A 16464-nucleotide genomic window follows, 5' to 3' on the forward strand; every position below is an offset into this window, starting at 1 on the left:
TAGCAGAGGACGTGCCCGCTTTTTAGCACTGTATATGCTTCTTTTGGCCTCCTAACTTCACTGAGCCCTATTATATCCCATTTACTGCCCTCTAATTCCTCCAATAGCACTGCTAGACTCGCTTCACTAGATAACGTTCTAGCGTTAAACGTTGCCAGGTTCATATTCCAATGGCGGCCTGTCCGGAGCCAGTGATTCTTAGCACCCTCTGCAGCGTCGCAGGTCTGACCGCCGCCGTGGTCAGTTGCTTCGCAGCTGCTGGGGACTGAGGGCCGGGGTTTGATTGTGTTGTTCATATAGGAGGTTGTGGCCAAGTACTGCACCGGGGTGGCCAATCCTGCTCTGGTGAGGGAGTGCGTTACCGGTTCTGGTCACCGGGATCAGGCCACACTCCAGGCCTATTTATGCAATTTTATCAACACGCGGATTTTTTTTTTAATCCGGTGGAAAATTGCCGGCACCGGGATTCGAACCACGGACCTCTTGCACGCGAGTCGGGTGTTCTACCTCTACGCCACCGCTGCACCAGCCTGTTCATCGTAATGTTACACATACATTACGATGAACATTACACATACATGCATATTTACATACATACATACATACATACATACATACATACATACATACATACATACATACATACATACATACATACATACATACATACATACATACATACATACATACATACATACATACATACATACATACATACATACATAGATTTTCCCACTTTGACCTTCCTAATTCTAGCCCATTAAAAAAAACACGCAGGTCCCTCGCAATCTAAGAATTTAAGTGTTGAGAAGGTTCTTTGACTAAGCGAGGTAGTAGCAATAGCCGATGACACTGGCTCAGCTTCACGGCCTTGCGCAGCACTGCGCGGACGAAAGCGATGAACGAAGCTTGTCGAGTGAGGACCATTGACGATAGGCGCGTACGCAACACAAGTGCGGCACCTATCTGAATAGGTCTCAGGCCTCATACCTGTTGTGGCGAATTTGTGAGGTATGGTAAAGCATTCAGCCCTAGATTACCCAGTGCCGAAATTGCCTGTGAAGGCACGTTCCCAGTGACACATGCCGCCTACTGGCCCAGAGAGTCGCCAGAAGCGAGTTGTCAGCTTGGGCACATACGAAGGGGTTCCAGTGTTCTTGACATGCCCACGTTTATATACAGCGCGGAAATGGTGACGAAGGTGAAAGGGAGTGGGGAAGAGGCAAGTAAAGTTGGCATTCTCGTCATGCAGAGCACGTTCGTACAAACGGCACAAGGAATCGATAACTGAGTGAAATTCATAGCGGTAAATAATCATTCATAATTGGTTCACTCAACTATCTACAACTGAAACATCCCTTCAGTGTGTCAAAAAAGGTTAGTATTGGCTTCGTTTATAGTTCTCGGCGTTTAATCGCAATTTCGAGGCATCATATTCAGCGTGTCAAAAACAGGAAGTCGGGCTTAGTAGGGTTAAAATGAATGCACCATTAAGAATGTTTTTTTAAGGGCTGTCGCAGTTTGAACTATGTGCAGTAGCGATTTCTCGCACATGAACTTCGACTCCTCAAGCACCCTTCACACTGGTAGAGCTCGTTTTCGTCGCACAACGTCGCGTGCGACGAAAAGGTCATTGCTGCACTCCGACTCTCCCCAGATGCTTTGGACATGCACGAAGCCCCGCGAGGTTTGTTCTGAATGGATGGTTAGTGCAAGGGTATCCGGTGTATAGGTGTACCCCACTAAAATAATCCGGATTTCACGCACTGTGGAAATCGTCAAGGTCGCCTGTTGCGAGCCAGCGATTTCGTCTTGCAGCGCCATACTGTTATCCCAACGACAAAATACAGATGAACAAACTTGTGCGAACACGTGTGTTTGTCTCCTTTTTGTCATTTGTATAACAGTAAATCGCCGCAAGCAAGACGATGCCATACAAAGTTTTTCAGCGAGATGCCAGAGCTGAGATAACATACCAAAGCAGATGAGTCGATGTGCATTGCTGGAGTAGCAAAACTTGCACTTTATTCTCAAACGTGCCTGCCGCACGTCAGCGCCACCAACCGGTTCCGGAAAGTGGTCCAGCCAGCACTTGCTGCTCCGTTGCAACTAAACGGGAGCGCCATACTGCATACAGGTGTATCGGGCCTCTCGATCATAGCAATATGCAGATTCAAAGCAGAACATTGCAGACATTGGAGTAAGACCAACTTAGTATGAAGTATGCACACACAGCACTGTACAAACAACCATTTATTTTGCCGCTAAACCTGGTTCATATGCCGATCAATGCAGGAAAATAAGAAAAGCCGCGCACTGATACAAATAGGAACAGATGGTGAATGACAATGGCACCATAAGGTCAAAAGAAACCCTGCATTAATTTTCTTTACATGGAAACACTACACCATGATAACAAGGGAAATAGTATTTCCGAGTGAAAGCAAGCTATTGTATTCGCACTAGTTCATGAAATCTCTGGTGCGAAGCCTCTTGCCTTTCATATGGGCCTCCGAGATGAGCCCTCAGCAAACGTTTTAATTTCCCCACTAAATTGTACGTAGTTATTTCGCTAGTGCCTTTTGCTTTATCTACAACCTCGTGCACGACATTATGTCGATAAACGGAGAAAACAACAAGAAAGGCTCAAAGAGACAAAAAGTTGCACACTTTAAACTCGGACGCAGCTACTGTCATTCGCACTGTACATGTTAGATGGCGCCACCAAATTGCGTCAGACAAAACGCAGCGTCTTCATCAAAGCATGCAGTATATAAGGCAAGCTCGCTAACGTGTACAAAGTGAAACGGCGCTCAATGAGCAAGAGTCAGCCGTACATCGTCGCAACAGCATGCAAGCGGAAGTTTGATTTCTTGGCGCTTGTTCTTTCAGGCGCAGATTTAAGGGAAAATGGCTGAACGCGTATTACTTACACATTTGTAACATTGCATGCATATTGCGCTTTCAAGTTTGGACCCTCGTGACCATGCAAAAAGGCTATGAACCCTCGACATTCAGTGAGAGTCGAACCCATAGCACTTGGTATTAATTAAAGGGAAGTCAATTAAGGCATTCGAAACCAAGGCCCTTCGTGGGAGTCGAATCCCCTACATTTGGTGTTAAGGCGAAATTAATTAAGGTACGCTTAATAAGGATATACATAATTCAGACACACAAACCCACGAACACTGGAGATAACTAAGGCAATGCTAGTTAAGGTAAATTTAATTAAGAGAGATAATTAAGGCACTCGAACCCACGACCTATGGTGGCAGTTGAAGACACGACCTTACGTTCTGCGCACCTTGTGACGAACGCCGCTGGTAACATGACGTCGCGGCGCTTCTGCTGACGTGGCCGCAAATGCTTTTCCATTCACCCATGTAGGAAAAAAAAAACATTTTCTCCCTACAAGCGAAGCATCCATTGCGATAGCAAACTAGCGGTAGCTGTACGAAGTAAGGATAGTACTTTCAGCAGCCGAATAAACATGTAAACATTCGCTTAACTAAAAAAAATTAACAGTGAGAGAATGTGTAAGCGTGACTGAACGAGCACGTAGGAAGAAACACAAAGAGGCGCCGCTGTCTTTTTGTGTCTGCTTCTTTATACTTCCTTGTTCAGTCGCATTTTCACATTGTATCATGGATCCAAGTCAACTGGCCCACCAACGTGTTTTAACCAACTTAACAAGCATCGTGTCACGCGCACAGTTAAATATGAACACATCTCGCTCGATGAGCGCGGGAATTGCCTGTCAAAAAACTGGAGTGAGGAATCGGCAGCATCAGCGCCGATCGAATTGACCTTCATGCATCTCTCGCTTCAACGCAAACAAAATGTAGAAAGGACAGCACTTGCGAAGCTACCGGCACTACGCGCATTCTGCAAATATTGCAGATCGGTTTGAAGATGAGCCCCACGCGGGCGCTCACTTTGGCCGCATCGCACATCGCTTTCAAGACACACGAGCGCCGGCAACGTGTTCCTAAGGGGCCCGCCAAAGGCATCTACTACGGCGTCCGCCATGGGAGTGGCCAACGCCATAGTAGACGCCGCCGTCGTCTCCACTCTGCACGGAGCGACGGGTGAGGTGGACATCGAGGCACCCTAGCAACCCTCCTCCTCCTCCTTGCTCCTCCTCCTCGCTTGGCCTCCATGCCGGGCGCGCGACAGGAGAGGGCACACTTTCGGCCTGGGTTCCTCGCTCTCGCACGCGATATTGAACCGCATGAGCCGCTCACCCTCACTCGCTGTCAATCGCACATACAGCATATGGCGCGCGCGAAGGTTTTGTCGCCCTCGGCCTTTAGACAGAACTTCACGGTGACGGCAACGCCGACGGCAGAAATGCGCCTGGAGTGTCCATATAATTGGTATCGCAATAAAAATCACAGGTTTATTCTCCTGTGGGAGTTGTGTCAATGATGCCTAAGCATTTGTATCCGATCATGTGGTGTTTCGCCGTAGTATGCCCAAAGAGAAACATACCTACGTAAAGAACTGCCGCTCGAGCCTTTCGCGGCCAAGCAAGCAAGGGCCGGAGCACCCGCCAGGGGATGTTGTGATCTCCGCTTCCACTTCACCTCTAAGGTAGACAGCTTATCATACGTCCACCAGGTTGCGTCCAGTCGTTCCGTTTCCATAGAGACGTTGATGCTGCGCCATTCATGTGCTGCTGGTTACGCCCTCCCCATCGCGCTTTTCAACGCGGCGCCTCGCTTTTGTGGTAAGGCGTTTTTGTTTTGTTGAAAATGTTTTTTCTGTTTGTTGTGCTACCAAAATTGTTAGGCGTACGCTTTTTTAAAGCGGGTGGGCGTATTTTGCACGTTTAGCACAGAATAGGAAGCACGCAACACGTTTACCATGCAGCCACCCGTTTGTTTTTTGCGCCTGCCTTTTCCGGAAGAGCATCTGCATTACTTCCGGCCAGTAATTTTGCAAAAGTCCCTCGCAACGCTTTCTGTTCAAAGCACAGAATTTGTGGCTCACCCGTATCATCACAGAAACGTTTAATTTGGCGCGGCTCGAGCATTGTGACGCGCATTAGGCATTGTTTTGGGAAGGCTGTTTACCTCTGTGTATGTGCACGATGCATGCGCCTGTTCCAGTTCGCAGAGTCCAGTTTCAGTTGGCTCGTTGCTTATCGTGGTTAAACCATCCCTTTCGTGGTTTGTGTCTTTCTTATGTTTGTGCCTGTGTGTATGTCTTTAGCAAGCGTGCGATCCCTGGTTTCTATCTGTGCATTTCCCAGTGTAAACAAGAAAAAGCAAACTTTTTTATTCGTATGGTAGCAGTACTTCCTGTGTGCAACAGAGGAAAGCGGCTCAAAAATGGCAAAAAAAGCAATAAAACCACTCTGATTGTATTATTCTTTCAGTCTGCATGAGCTTAATTATCTTCCTTCACTATCTTGGAGAAGCTTGTTGGTTTCTCCACTTTAAAGTTGCGCTCCGCGAGTTTATTACGTCTGTATGGACGGCATACTTAAAAATGAAATATTAAAGCTCTTGCGCCAAACTATAGACGACGTAGTCGAACATTTCACAACCAAAGATGAACCACAATCGAAAGCACTGCTATCGAAACCGACACCAAAACGGAGCTAAACCACGCCTCCTAAATCTCGGTAGACAAATTTAGCGCTGTGACCAGCCGTTCGAGCTGCTGGAGGATGGGCAGTAGCTCGGCTGCAGGGCCCTATGGGAGTGTCCGCTCTTGACCTGTATTTTTCACTATGGCGAGCTGCTTTTTTTTGTATAGTTGCGAGGAACACCTCCAAAGAATCGGGAAACGGGGAAACGCGGTTGTCATACGAAAATGTCAACTGAGACCAGCATGAGATGACGTATGGGAGGAGTGTAGCAGCAGTGTTCCCTCATGTTATCTGACGGCGCGTTCGAATGATGCCGATGCTTGGTGGAATATCAGCACTTACCGATGCGTGCGGTAGTACGTGACGCAATTGAAGAGTGTCACGTTTGGTAGACCTCGTACGTTGGCGTGCTCGATGACGCTGCCTCCTTTCGATGCGAACCACGTTCAGCCGTGGTCAACCGTACTCTGGCGGTGGCTGTATGTAGCATGGCCGCGTGGGCCCCTATGTTTAAAGCCATTTGCGATGGCGACAAAGTTAGGTGATTGCTGATAGCTTCGTGTGCGCTGTGTTCTCTCCGCTTCGTTAGTATTGAAGCGAGAGGCAGTCCGAAGGTCAATTCTCTCGCTTCTGCGGGATCCTAACTTGAAAGAGATAATCTTATGGGACGGATGGACGAGTTTTCCAATTAGGCGGCATAGAAATGCTTACGCATTTAAAAAGGCTTTTTATGGGTCCTTCGTGAAACATCCCAGAAATATACGCATTGTGAACAAAACAAACAAAAATGATGTAATTATCCTTAGCATGTAAACAAGTTCTATTTTGTGATCTGCATAATAAGAAAATTGCTTCTCCAAGTGTGAAACACTTTCACAGAAGAAACAAAGGTGCTTTGTGGCGACAGAGAATAGTCACACAAGCAAAGGCAAAAAATAAAAAAATAGGGGACGAAAATGAGAAAAATACAGAGACATAACCATATTACACTCTTCAATTTCACTAATCTTTATTGACATTATGATACACACAATTTTCCTACAGGCAATAAAGTGCGTCTATACGTATCCTACGTACATTCGTGATGCTCACGTTACGGAATTATTCCCTCAGTAATATTTGCGTTTATGAAAGTAAGAAGCATTGTGCCTTTTTGAAGAGCGAGTGTCCCGACAAACCTTAATGGCCTATAGCTCACGTAGTACGTAGTGCGTACTACGCGCAGTTTTTCGGTATTCCTAAAAATTATGATACTGAACCAGTGAATACATCCAGTGCTGACTTAAAAAGATCAAACAGTGAAGAATAATGGAGAGACTTCACCAATGTGCAAGGTCTTCGGACTGATCGAAAGCGTGGAAAATTTTAGGTCTGATATTACGAGATAGGAAGAGGGTACAAGAGATTAGCTAAGAATGAGCGTAACGGAGAGAGAGAGTGAGAGAGATAACGGATACGAAAGGTAGGGATGTCAACTTGTGGATGCGGGGTTTGCTAGTCTTTGGAGGGAAGAAAAGGCTAAGAGATGAAAATGAATATGTGAATATGGACACTCAGGATGTTGGATCCGGAGCTGTACATAGGAAATTCGATCAGTCCCTTAGGTGTGTCGGTGTCACGCACTGGAGCAATGAATGTTCCAACTTTTGAACTTGTCACGTGTGTGGCCATAGTTCGAGAAGCTGACATTGAAAATTACCTTGAGTCGCGGCCATTTAAACAGGTGAGGAACAAAAAGAGCTCGTAGTAGCAGCTGGTACAGACTGGTAATCCCGGTGACATTAAGAAGAAGGAGCCGAATTAGGCAGATCGTGTAATGCAATAAGTAGATAACTGGTGGTCTATCGGAAAAATTGAATGTGTGCTAAATGAAGTCAAACGTTGTCAGGAGAGACGGTGTATTTATTGTCCAAATATGTAGTTGCATGATGAGGAAGGCTGAAGCACGACAGAGCCATCACTCGTAATAAAGAGCGTGGCGGCGTAGCTGCCACACTAAAAAGAAAATGACGTATACGGGCACTCATGAGGAAGTGTAACGGAACCCAGCGAGTGCGTGCCGGAAGTCCTGCCAGCGTCGCCTGGTGCCACGCCTATCCAGTGCGCGCGACGTCGATTCCGGTGGTGCAGTGCGCTTGTGCGTTCCTACATTATTCGTCGAAATGGCATCGGCACATGTGTACTACACTGGAATTTACGTCTGAAAGAGCTTTACAAGTGATTTACGTTCAATCGGCATAACGCTCAAAGATGGGTGACGGCTGACGAGCAAATACAGGTGAAAATAAAAGAAAAAAAGTAAGTACACACATACATAAACATATATATCGCCTAAAGGTTGGGTTAAAGACAGTCGAAGCAGGCATAATAGCAGGTAATTGATGCCCCTATGGACGGACAAATGATATTGCTAGCCATTTCAAGAGTAATAAAACTTCCATATACTGTTATTTCCCGTAACTGAAGTCTCCACAGCCTGGTGGCAATGAAAGAGATGAAATATATTATTCAATCTATGAACAGAGATGTCTATATCTTGCACAAAAGAACCTCGTTTGCAGAGAGAGGCTGTCATGCACATGCCGGTTAGGTCCAGCATAGACGTGTAACATAATTATTCTGCTGCAGCATCCACAACACATGGTGCCCTTCAGTGATCCAACAGCCTCATGAGCAGCGCAGAAACCAAGCGACTAGTATTTCAAGCACCAGAACGAGACAGCTGGCTGCTTGTAAAACCACCTGCATCATGAAGAGGCCACTGACATCGAACTGATTATCTGCGTTTCCGTAGTCATGTTGTTCGTCATGCCGATCAATTAGGCCCCTCTCTTGAGCGGCAAGAAATAATATTTTCAGTGGCTCATAATGCTCGTGGAACTTCATCACATACAATCCCCGCCACTCCATCCTGAGGGGTTCGAGAAATGCTCGAACATTTGGACATTTGTTGGGGAAAGGGCTGGGATTGTTCAAACCGCTCAAACAGACCCGGTCACGTCTCAAAGCACACTGCAAACAAGCTGAAATATTGTCCTTTGCAAGTGCTAGAGCGCCATACTTTGCAAAAGCAACTTGAAGTTTGTTCATCAGTGTAGATGGCTCCAGATAGTACACTTCCTCTTTTTTTATTAGCTCTGCGTTTCTTCCCGAGCCCCCAACAACGCAAGGGGCAACTTCGTTTCTGTCAAGGGCATCCTCGAGTTTCTGCAACGTGTCTAAGCGATAGGGAGGGCGTGTCAGCGTTAAGATAGACGTCAGCTGACCACGAAAATACGCGGAAAGCGGCAGCATCGCCAGAAGCCACAGACCGAGAAGTGCCTTGCGAGGGACGGCTGCGAAAGAAGCGACGTTTGGCTGGACAGCCGAGGTTCCCAGCACTGCAGCCAGAAGGAACATCGCCGCATCCGATAAGCGGCAAAGAGCTGACCAACCATTCTCACCGGCTGCTACCGCGACGACCGCCACGACTGCGAGAAGGAAAACGGTGGTGGCCACGAGCTTCCAAGACTCACCGGCGGCTTCTAAGAGCGTAATTGGGCGGTGGCAATCCAATCGAGAATAGAAAATATCATGACTGAGTAAGAATAACGGGATATCGAAAACAAGAAGCCACTCGGCGAGTAATTTCTCATATAAGAGCACTGCTACGCTCCAACTGTTAGATTCTGCGCTTCCTTCGTTGCGGTCCACTATGCCAAGTCGTTTGACTGTAACATTTATTGCAGCCAATACCATAAAAGCTTTTTGAACTGTCTTGTCGTCACAGGAATTTTCAATACCCCTATAAGTCACATCTTCGAAGCAATAAACTGTCAGTTGTTTTCCATTGAGGAGGTTTACGTTCGAACGGCTTGGTATTCGTAGTTTAGCCAACATTTTCTTAGACAAAGGGTTAATGTCTATAGAAAGATCATGCGGCCAGAAAATACTTTTTATGACGGTTGAGTTCATTCCGAGAACGCCAACTGTGAAGGTTGTCCTGCGATTCCGCCACGAGCTCGTAATGAGAGTGCGAATTTCTGAGTGGTGCCGAACAAACACCCACGTGAAACGCCACTCTGCCCAATCCCGAATTTTCCACATCGTCTCGAAAGGCTCGCCAGGATCTGCAGCGACAAATACCGGTTTCCTGAATTTCCAGATTCGCCTCCCAAAATGTGAGCTGAATGGTTCCTTTTGAATGCGATACGTCATTATCGGTCCGCCGAGGAGCCGCGCAAATGATGTGTGCGCTTCGTTCCACGGTTTCTCGTGGGACACCAGGATGACGTCGGTCATTTTCGTGGACAGCGACGAAACCCTTGCTGGCTCGTCATCTTCTGCAGTGGGCTGAAAGGCACTCACTCCATTGTGATGAATTATTGCCAGCCCAAGGAAAATAGATGTAATCAGACCCCACTTTGGCGAAGGCATGTCACTGCTGTAGATTCTGTAAGAAAAGCAAGCAGTTTATGTAATGTTGCCCGTTGAACGAACGCAGTGATTGGATGCGCGACCATACACACGTAATAACACACTTTACTGCTCACCTCAGGTGTTCTTAGCGGATCGCACTTGCCGCTATGGCCACAGACAATGCAAGTTAGCTCAAAGCACCTGAAAAATATCGTAGGATGAGGAAATTAGTGTCCGCTTGGGTTCGCTTCAAAGCAAGGCTTCGGGCGTTGTTCTTGCTGTCATTTTAGAGTACTCGAGGTGCAGCTGTTTGAGAGACCGCTTAGAGTGTGACCGAGTGCGTCCTCCCTCATGCACTGCTTGCTTACTCTCTTCCTCTTTTCCTTTTTCTATTCCCCCTTTCCCTTAGCCCCTGTTTGGGGTAGCAAACCGAATGCTCTTGTGGTGGACCTTGATGCCTTTCCACTCCTAGTTATCTCTCTCTATATCCCTTAAGAGAAAGTTGACCAGAATTCAGGGTGTCACCTACGTCAATAGGGCCTCCTTCATCTAAGCATTTGAAGGAGGGCGGATCTTCGCTGTAGAGTTGCTAGTTAGGGTATCCTAAATATCAGTTTCACAATGAAATGTTTTTTTTTCTTGCAGTTGATTTCCTACCCCCTCACACAATCACATCGTTAACTAATACCTCTCAAGTTGTGCACTCACACTTCACATGAACGAAGCTGTTCCAGCAATTTCTGTTATCTTGATCTGTCGATGACTGGAAGTGTGCCTAGCGATTAGCAAATAAATTGTGGGGTTTTATGTTCCAAAACCACGATATTATTATGAGGCATGCCGTAGTGCAAATTGGTGATTCCGGAAATTTGAATCACCTGGGGTTCTTTAACTTGCACCTACGTCAAAGTCTACGGGTGTTTTCGCACTTCGCCCCCGTCAAAATGGGGCCATCGTGGCCGCGGGATTCGACCCCGCGACTTCGTGATAAGCAGCCTGAAAGAACAGCCACTAAGGAACCACGGTGGGTGCCTAGCGATTCTGGAATGTCTAATACCGTTGATGCCTTTGCTATTCACGCCTTCATCCTCCGCTGCTTGGGTAGCAGTTCCTACCTGCTGCATTCGTAAATGAACTAACGAATGAATGAATAAATCTTATAGTGAAGGGAAAGAAATGATTGAATTACTACAAAAGTATTGAAGGACTGATACTACCAATTTGCTACTATCAGCGGGTTTCCTTAAAAAGACTAAGCCACAGAAGTGGTAAAAGAGAAACGCTCCCGGCTGACCGTATAGTTCACCGTTCGATGAAGCTAAACTCAACTGAAACGTGTTTACAGGCTGTCTCAACTATCATGCACGAAGATTTAAAAATGTGGGAATTGCACGTAGCTGGACAGAACCAAGGTAAATTCTTGTGCCGTCGCTTCGAGATACTCATAGTATATTTTTCCGTTCCGCGTAATTACATGATTTGCCTTAATGAAATAATAAACTTATCAAATATTCTAATAAAGGAAAAGTGTGAGAGAAATGTAGAACAACATGAAAAATTTGCGATACATCTTTCTGTTGCTCCACACGCGCTACATAAAGTTGTTTTTCCAAGCGTAGAATAAGCCCGCAAATACACGCAAAATTACCGCGCGACTGGCCGCTCGAGGCACTTTGCGTGCATTCGTGGGCTTCATTGACTCTCCGAAAAACTCTTTTCTGCAGCACGTATGGAGCCACAGAAAGATGTGTCGCGAGTTTTTTCTGTTGTTCTACAATTCTATTACACTCTTCATGTGATTGTAATACATGAGAAGTCGAATATATATTTAATACTAATTATGTAATTAGGCGGAATAAAAAAAGTTTGGCTATTTCCTAGCGACGCCAAACAACATTACTTTGGTCATGTTCGGGTAAATGGCATTCGCATATTTTAAAACTCTGACTGAAGTTAGCCTGGAGGCACTGTACACTTCACGGAAAGATGTTGTATGCTTTCTTACCCACAGTGACATTTCGAGCAAAACGAGAACAAGGTGAAAGCTGGAACCAACGTTTTGACAAGTGGACTTCTCTTTCTGAGGACGACATATGCTTTCCTCGCCACAGTATATGTAGGTATGGTTCATCTAAACGGGTGAGCGGTAAGGCGGGTGGGTACGGCAACAAGCGAAGGTGTGTTAACGGCGAGGCTGTAGAATTTGAATAATGGAGTGATGTGCACAAGGCCGGTGACTCATCCATCTGCCATTCATGCGTCAAAGCCCGTGCACGTGTCAGCCAGCGTGTCAACGGCGGGCACAGAGCAGCCCTGCATTACCTGTTTTGCTGGTGGTTGTGGGCTATTGTATCTCTGAAAGTGTTAAGAGAAGTAGCGGTGGAAACCGTTGCCCCGGCGCGAGTATATATATATATATATATATATATATATATATATATATATATATATATATATATGTGTGTGTGTGTGTGTGTGTGTGTGTGTGTATGTATATATACTACAACCTTGATTGGGAAGAATTCCGTAGAAGAGTTAATGGAGAATACCTTAGTAACTTGCGATTCGTTGCTGATATTGCCTTGCGTAGTAGCTCAGAGGACCAAATGCAATGCATGCTCACTGACCTGGACCGGCAAAGCAGGAGGGTGGGTATGAAAATTAATCTGCGGGAAACTAAACTAATGTTTAACAGTCTCGGAAGATAACAGCAGTTTACGATAGGTGGCGAGGCACTGGAAGTGGTAAAGGAGTACATCTACTTAGTACAGGTAGTGACCGCGGATCCGGATCATAAGACTGAAATCATCAGTAAAATAAAAATGGGCTGGGGTGCGTTTGGCAGGCATTCTCAGACCATGAACATCAGGTTGCCATTATCCCTCAAAAGAAAAGCGTATGACAGCTGTGTCTTACGAGTACTCATCTACGGGGCAGAAACCTGGAGGCTTACGAAAGGGTTCTACTTAAATTGAGGACGAGACAGCGAGCTATTGCAAGAATGGTCGGTGTAACGTTAGGGGATAATAAGAGAGCAGATCAGGTAAGGGAACAAACGCGAGTTAATGACATCTTAGTTGAAATCAGGAAAAGGAAATGAGCATGGGCAGGGCATGTAATGAGGAGGGAAGATAACCGATGGTCATTAAGGGATACGACTGGATTCCAAGAGAAGGGAAGCGTAGCAGGGGGCGGCAGAAAGTTAGGTGGGCGGATGAGATTAAGAAGTTTGCAGGGACAACATTGCCACAATTAGCACATGACCGGGGTTGTTGGAGAAGTATGGGAGAGGATTTTGCCTTGCAGTGGCCGTAGCATGGCTCTTGATGATGATGATGACGATGATGAAAGAAAACACTGAAATGCACTAAATAAATAAATAAAGGAAGCAGAATGGAAAGAAAGAAAAGAAAACAAGAAAACAAGAAAGACGCTAAGCAACCAAACTAAGCGTTACAATAGTCTGGCGGGTGTCGCCTTGAAAAATGCAAGTCCACTTGTCGAAACGTTGGCTCCCGCTTTCATCGTGTTCTGGTTTTTCTCATCGTCTTGAATTTCCATCTCGTGCCATTCCCCTGTTTTCGGTGAAATTGTGTCATTCCTTAGTGACAAGCTGCACTTTCTCGACAGCTACCGTGCTGAAAACACTTGTCGAATTAAACACTGAAAACACTAGCCGATTTACCTAAGAAAGTAGAGTCTCAAGAACAAGAGATGACATTCTGCATCTTTTACTATCAGCTATCTCACATAAAAGCTGAGTACGGGAAGCCGCCCCTGGATGGTTGCTTTAAGGTGCGTCATCGTACTCTCCGCAATATGCTTGAGGCAACAGCCGATGCAATCACGTGCCGTGGTGAGACACCGGCTATGAGGCGCTGCGCTTTTAAGCGCGAGGACGCGGGTTCGATTGCCTCGCCGTGGAAGCCGCACCTCGATGCGAGCGAATTACAAGAGAGGCCACTCTACAGTAGTGTGTTGACGGACACTTAGAAGAGCTCCAGGTTGGAAAATTAAGACGAAGTCACGCGCTGCGGTGTTGCCTCCTAATCATATCCGGGTTTGGTCACGTAACACCTCAAAATTATTCTTTTTGTAGTCTTTAAATTCAGACACAATAAATGCTGCAAGCGTTTGCAGATTTACAGGAAATGCTGCAAGGCAAACAAGTTCGTAGTACGACGAAACCTTCCGTAAGCTTGAGTCGTTTCAACGTAGGCAACGTGCTTCACTTGCAACATCACTTGAGCAGACACGCTCAGCTGTTATTTTACCGCTCGAAACAGGTGACAATTTACGCGAATAATTTACCAAGGCCTAGAGTGTTCGATGCTCCTTGCAGCTTTCCCGCAAGTAACCTTCTGCGGAGCTATTCAGCGAGCGGTAGTACGAACTGCCAGATAATAATCCTCAATAGCGTCTTCAAACTCGTGCAATACGCCCATACGCTCCACTGGTCAAGCGGGTTCGTTGCGATCGCTGTGATAGTGCATGGAAAGTGCAAGCACAGGCTGTGCAATGCAACGGAAAGGAGTTGAGTGCTTAAAACAGAGCGCGACAGCCACTGTTTTTACAAGAGCAGGATACAGAGTATAATGCATCACCACGTTGACCATGCTTTCTGGAGTCAACGAGTTCTTTTTTTTTTTAGCAGTGGCAGGGGACGGAATACTATAGAATCTGCGAGCGCGACTAGGAAAAGCAAGATAAATGCACGCTTGACACGTTGCTAAGATAATCAAGCCATATCTAGCAACGAGGCAATGCCAGCGGTGTGGGCTTCCAAGTAAACACAACGTCTCTTGCCATGTAAGCACCTTAGGGTTATTAAGTGTCGCGACAATTATCCCTGTTGCTGCGACTATCATGAAGAAAAAATCTGAATATTTGCTGCTAGTAAAAAAATTCACAGCGATGGTTTTCTCTTCGGGAACCCTCAGTATTTCATTGAGCTTGACTTGCTTCCGAGGATTTTTTACATCTTTTTTTCAGCAATACGTTAGTCTCACATCTCTGATTTTCACGTAGTCGGAAGGGCCAAGTGGTGCTGTGGATGGACGATTTACTAGCCGCCATAACGAAAAAGTGCGATAGTTTCACCATAATTTCGAATGTAGGTACCTGCGCCAAAACGTAACCAAAGAGAAAGCCACGAGAGACAGAAATTTGTCAGCACAGTTTGGTTGAGCCTCTGTTAAGAGCCAGCTCAAGTATTGTTGTCTATGTCCATAGCTGCAAAACTCTCACATTAGATTCACTTTGCATAGACGTGACAATACAACTTGGTTTAAGGAACGCGCTAGATCGTCCCATTTCTGCCAAGCAGACCCACAAATGACAGCGTCACTTGTTCTTTCCCGGTTTACAGAGAGCTGCCGTCACGGCTAGTCCCGCATGTGAAATAGCAAGAATGAAAAGTGAAATCAACGTATTTAGGCTGAAGGCAGCAGGGATCTGTCACTCCTCTCGGTGCTTGTTAAATAAAGACGGCCACTGCAGACTTACTCGGTTTCTCTCCTGAACTACAATATGGTTGTGGGTCGAGCTTGTTGGTGCGAAGACAAAACACGGCAAAGGGAGCAAAAACGGGACAAAATTATCTGGCAACGGTCTGCACGCGTCATCTCCTCTCTTCATAAGTTGTCCCGTTTAAGGCTGTTTGCCGTATCATAACTTACTAAGTATGGTCGCTGCGAAATTCTTTTTGCAGCCACTCACCGTGGAATCGTCACAACGTGCCAACGCCCCAATATGGAAATCAAAGCTGCCTGTAGGAACCAGGGCGAGAGGAACTACCAAGAGCCGGATGCTTCGGCAACGATGACGAACTGATCGGAACCCGCATCAAGAGATCCGTATTTAACCAAACCTGCTGTATGCGTGGACTTCGGGTCTCTAGGCAACGGCTTCGGGTAATACGGCCTTCATTGACAGGATGGGCCACACATTTCCTCTGTTGCTGCTACTTTTTTTTTTTTGATCAACAGAATGCACGGACAAAGAGACACGAGGTTATCGACAAAGGGGTCTGAAAAAGGTCTCCGCGTTCGCTCGCGGAAGGAAAGCTTCGCAATATTTTTCTTTTTTTTTTAAGTTTCTGCATAAAGCGGACCTACAATACTTAAACAATTGTAATATGGCTGCCGGGAAGCAACGAATAAATGCTTTTAAAACAAAACAACATAAAAACTTCAGCTTCACTAGGCGATTTGGCCATACCTATTTGCGAAAGCCTCTCTTTGGGGCTATCAATCGATGATATGAGACGGCCGAAGAGTAAAGACGTAACGGTAGAACTTACGTTCATGTTAAACCAATTTCAAGTTTTAGCCATCAGAGCGCTCTGTCAACAATTTCGTACGTAAACAGCCAGGTACATGCGCAGTTATACGGAGGATTGCAATATCTTCCACCATCATAACCATTGTTCAAGAGTTTCATTTCTTTGTATTGTGTATACGACGGTATAT

The 16464-nt window shown here is 46.0% G+C and overlaps 1 protein-coding gene across 1 annotated transcript in view; it reads left to right on the forward strand.

The window, feature by feature from the left end:
• LOC139050138 (glutamate receptor ionotropic, NMDA 3A-like) overlaps window positions 1-16464 on the forward strand; it is a 257973-nt gene that overhangs the window by 12091 nt on the left and 229418 nt on the right. The window lies entirely within an intron of this gene.

The sequence above is a fragment of the Dermacentor albipictus genome, chromosome 9, assembly GCF_038994185.2.
Source record: "Dermacentor albipictus isolate Rhodes 1998 colony chromosome 9, USDA_Dalb.pri_finalv2, whole genome shotgun sequence".
NCBI lineage: Eukaryota > Metazoa > Arthropoda > Arachnida > Ixodida > Ixodidae > Dermacentor > Dermacentor albipictus.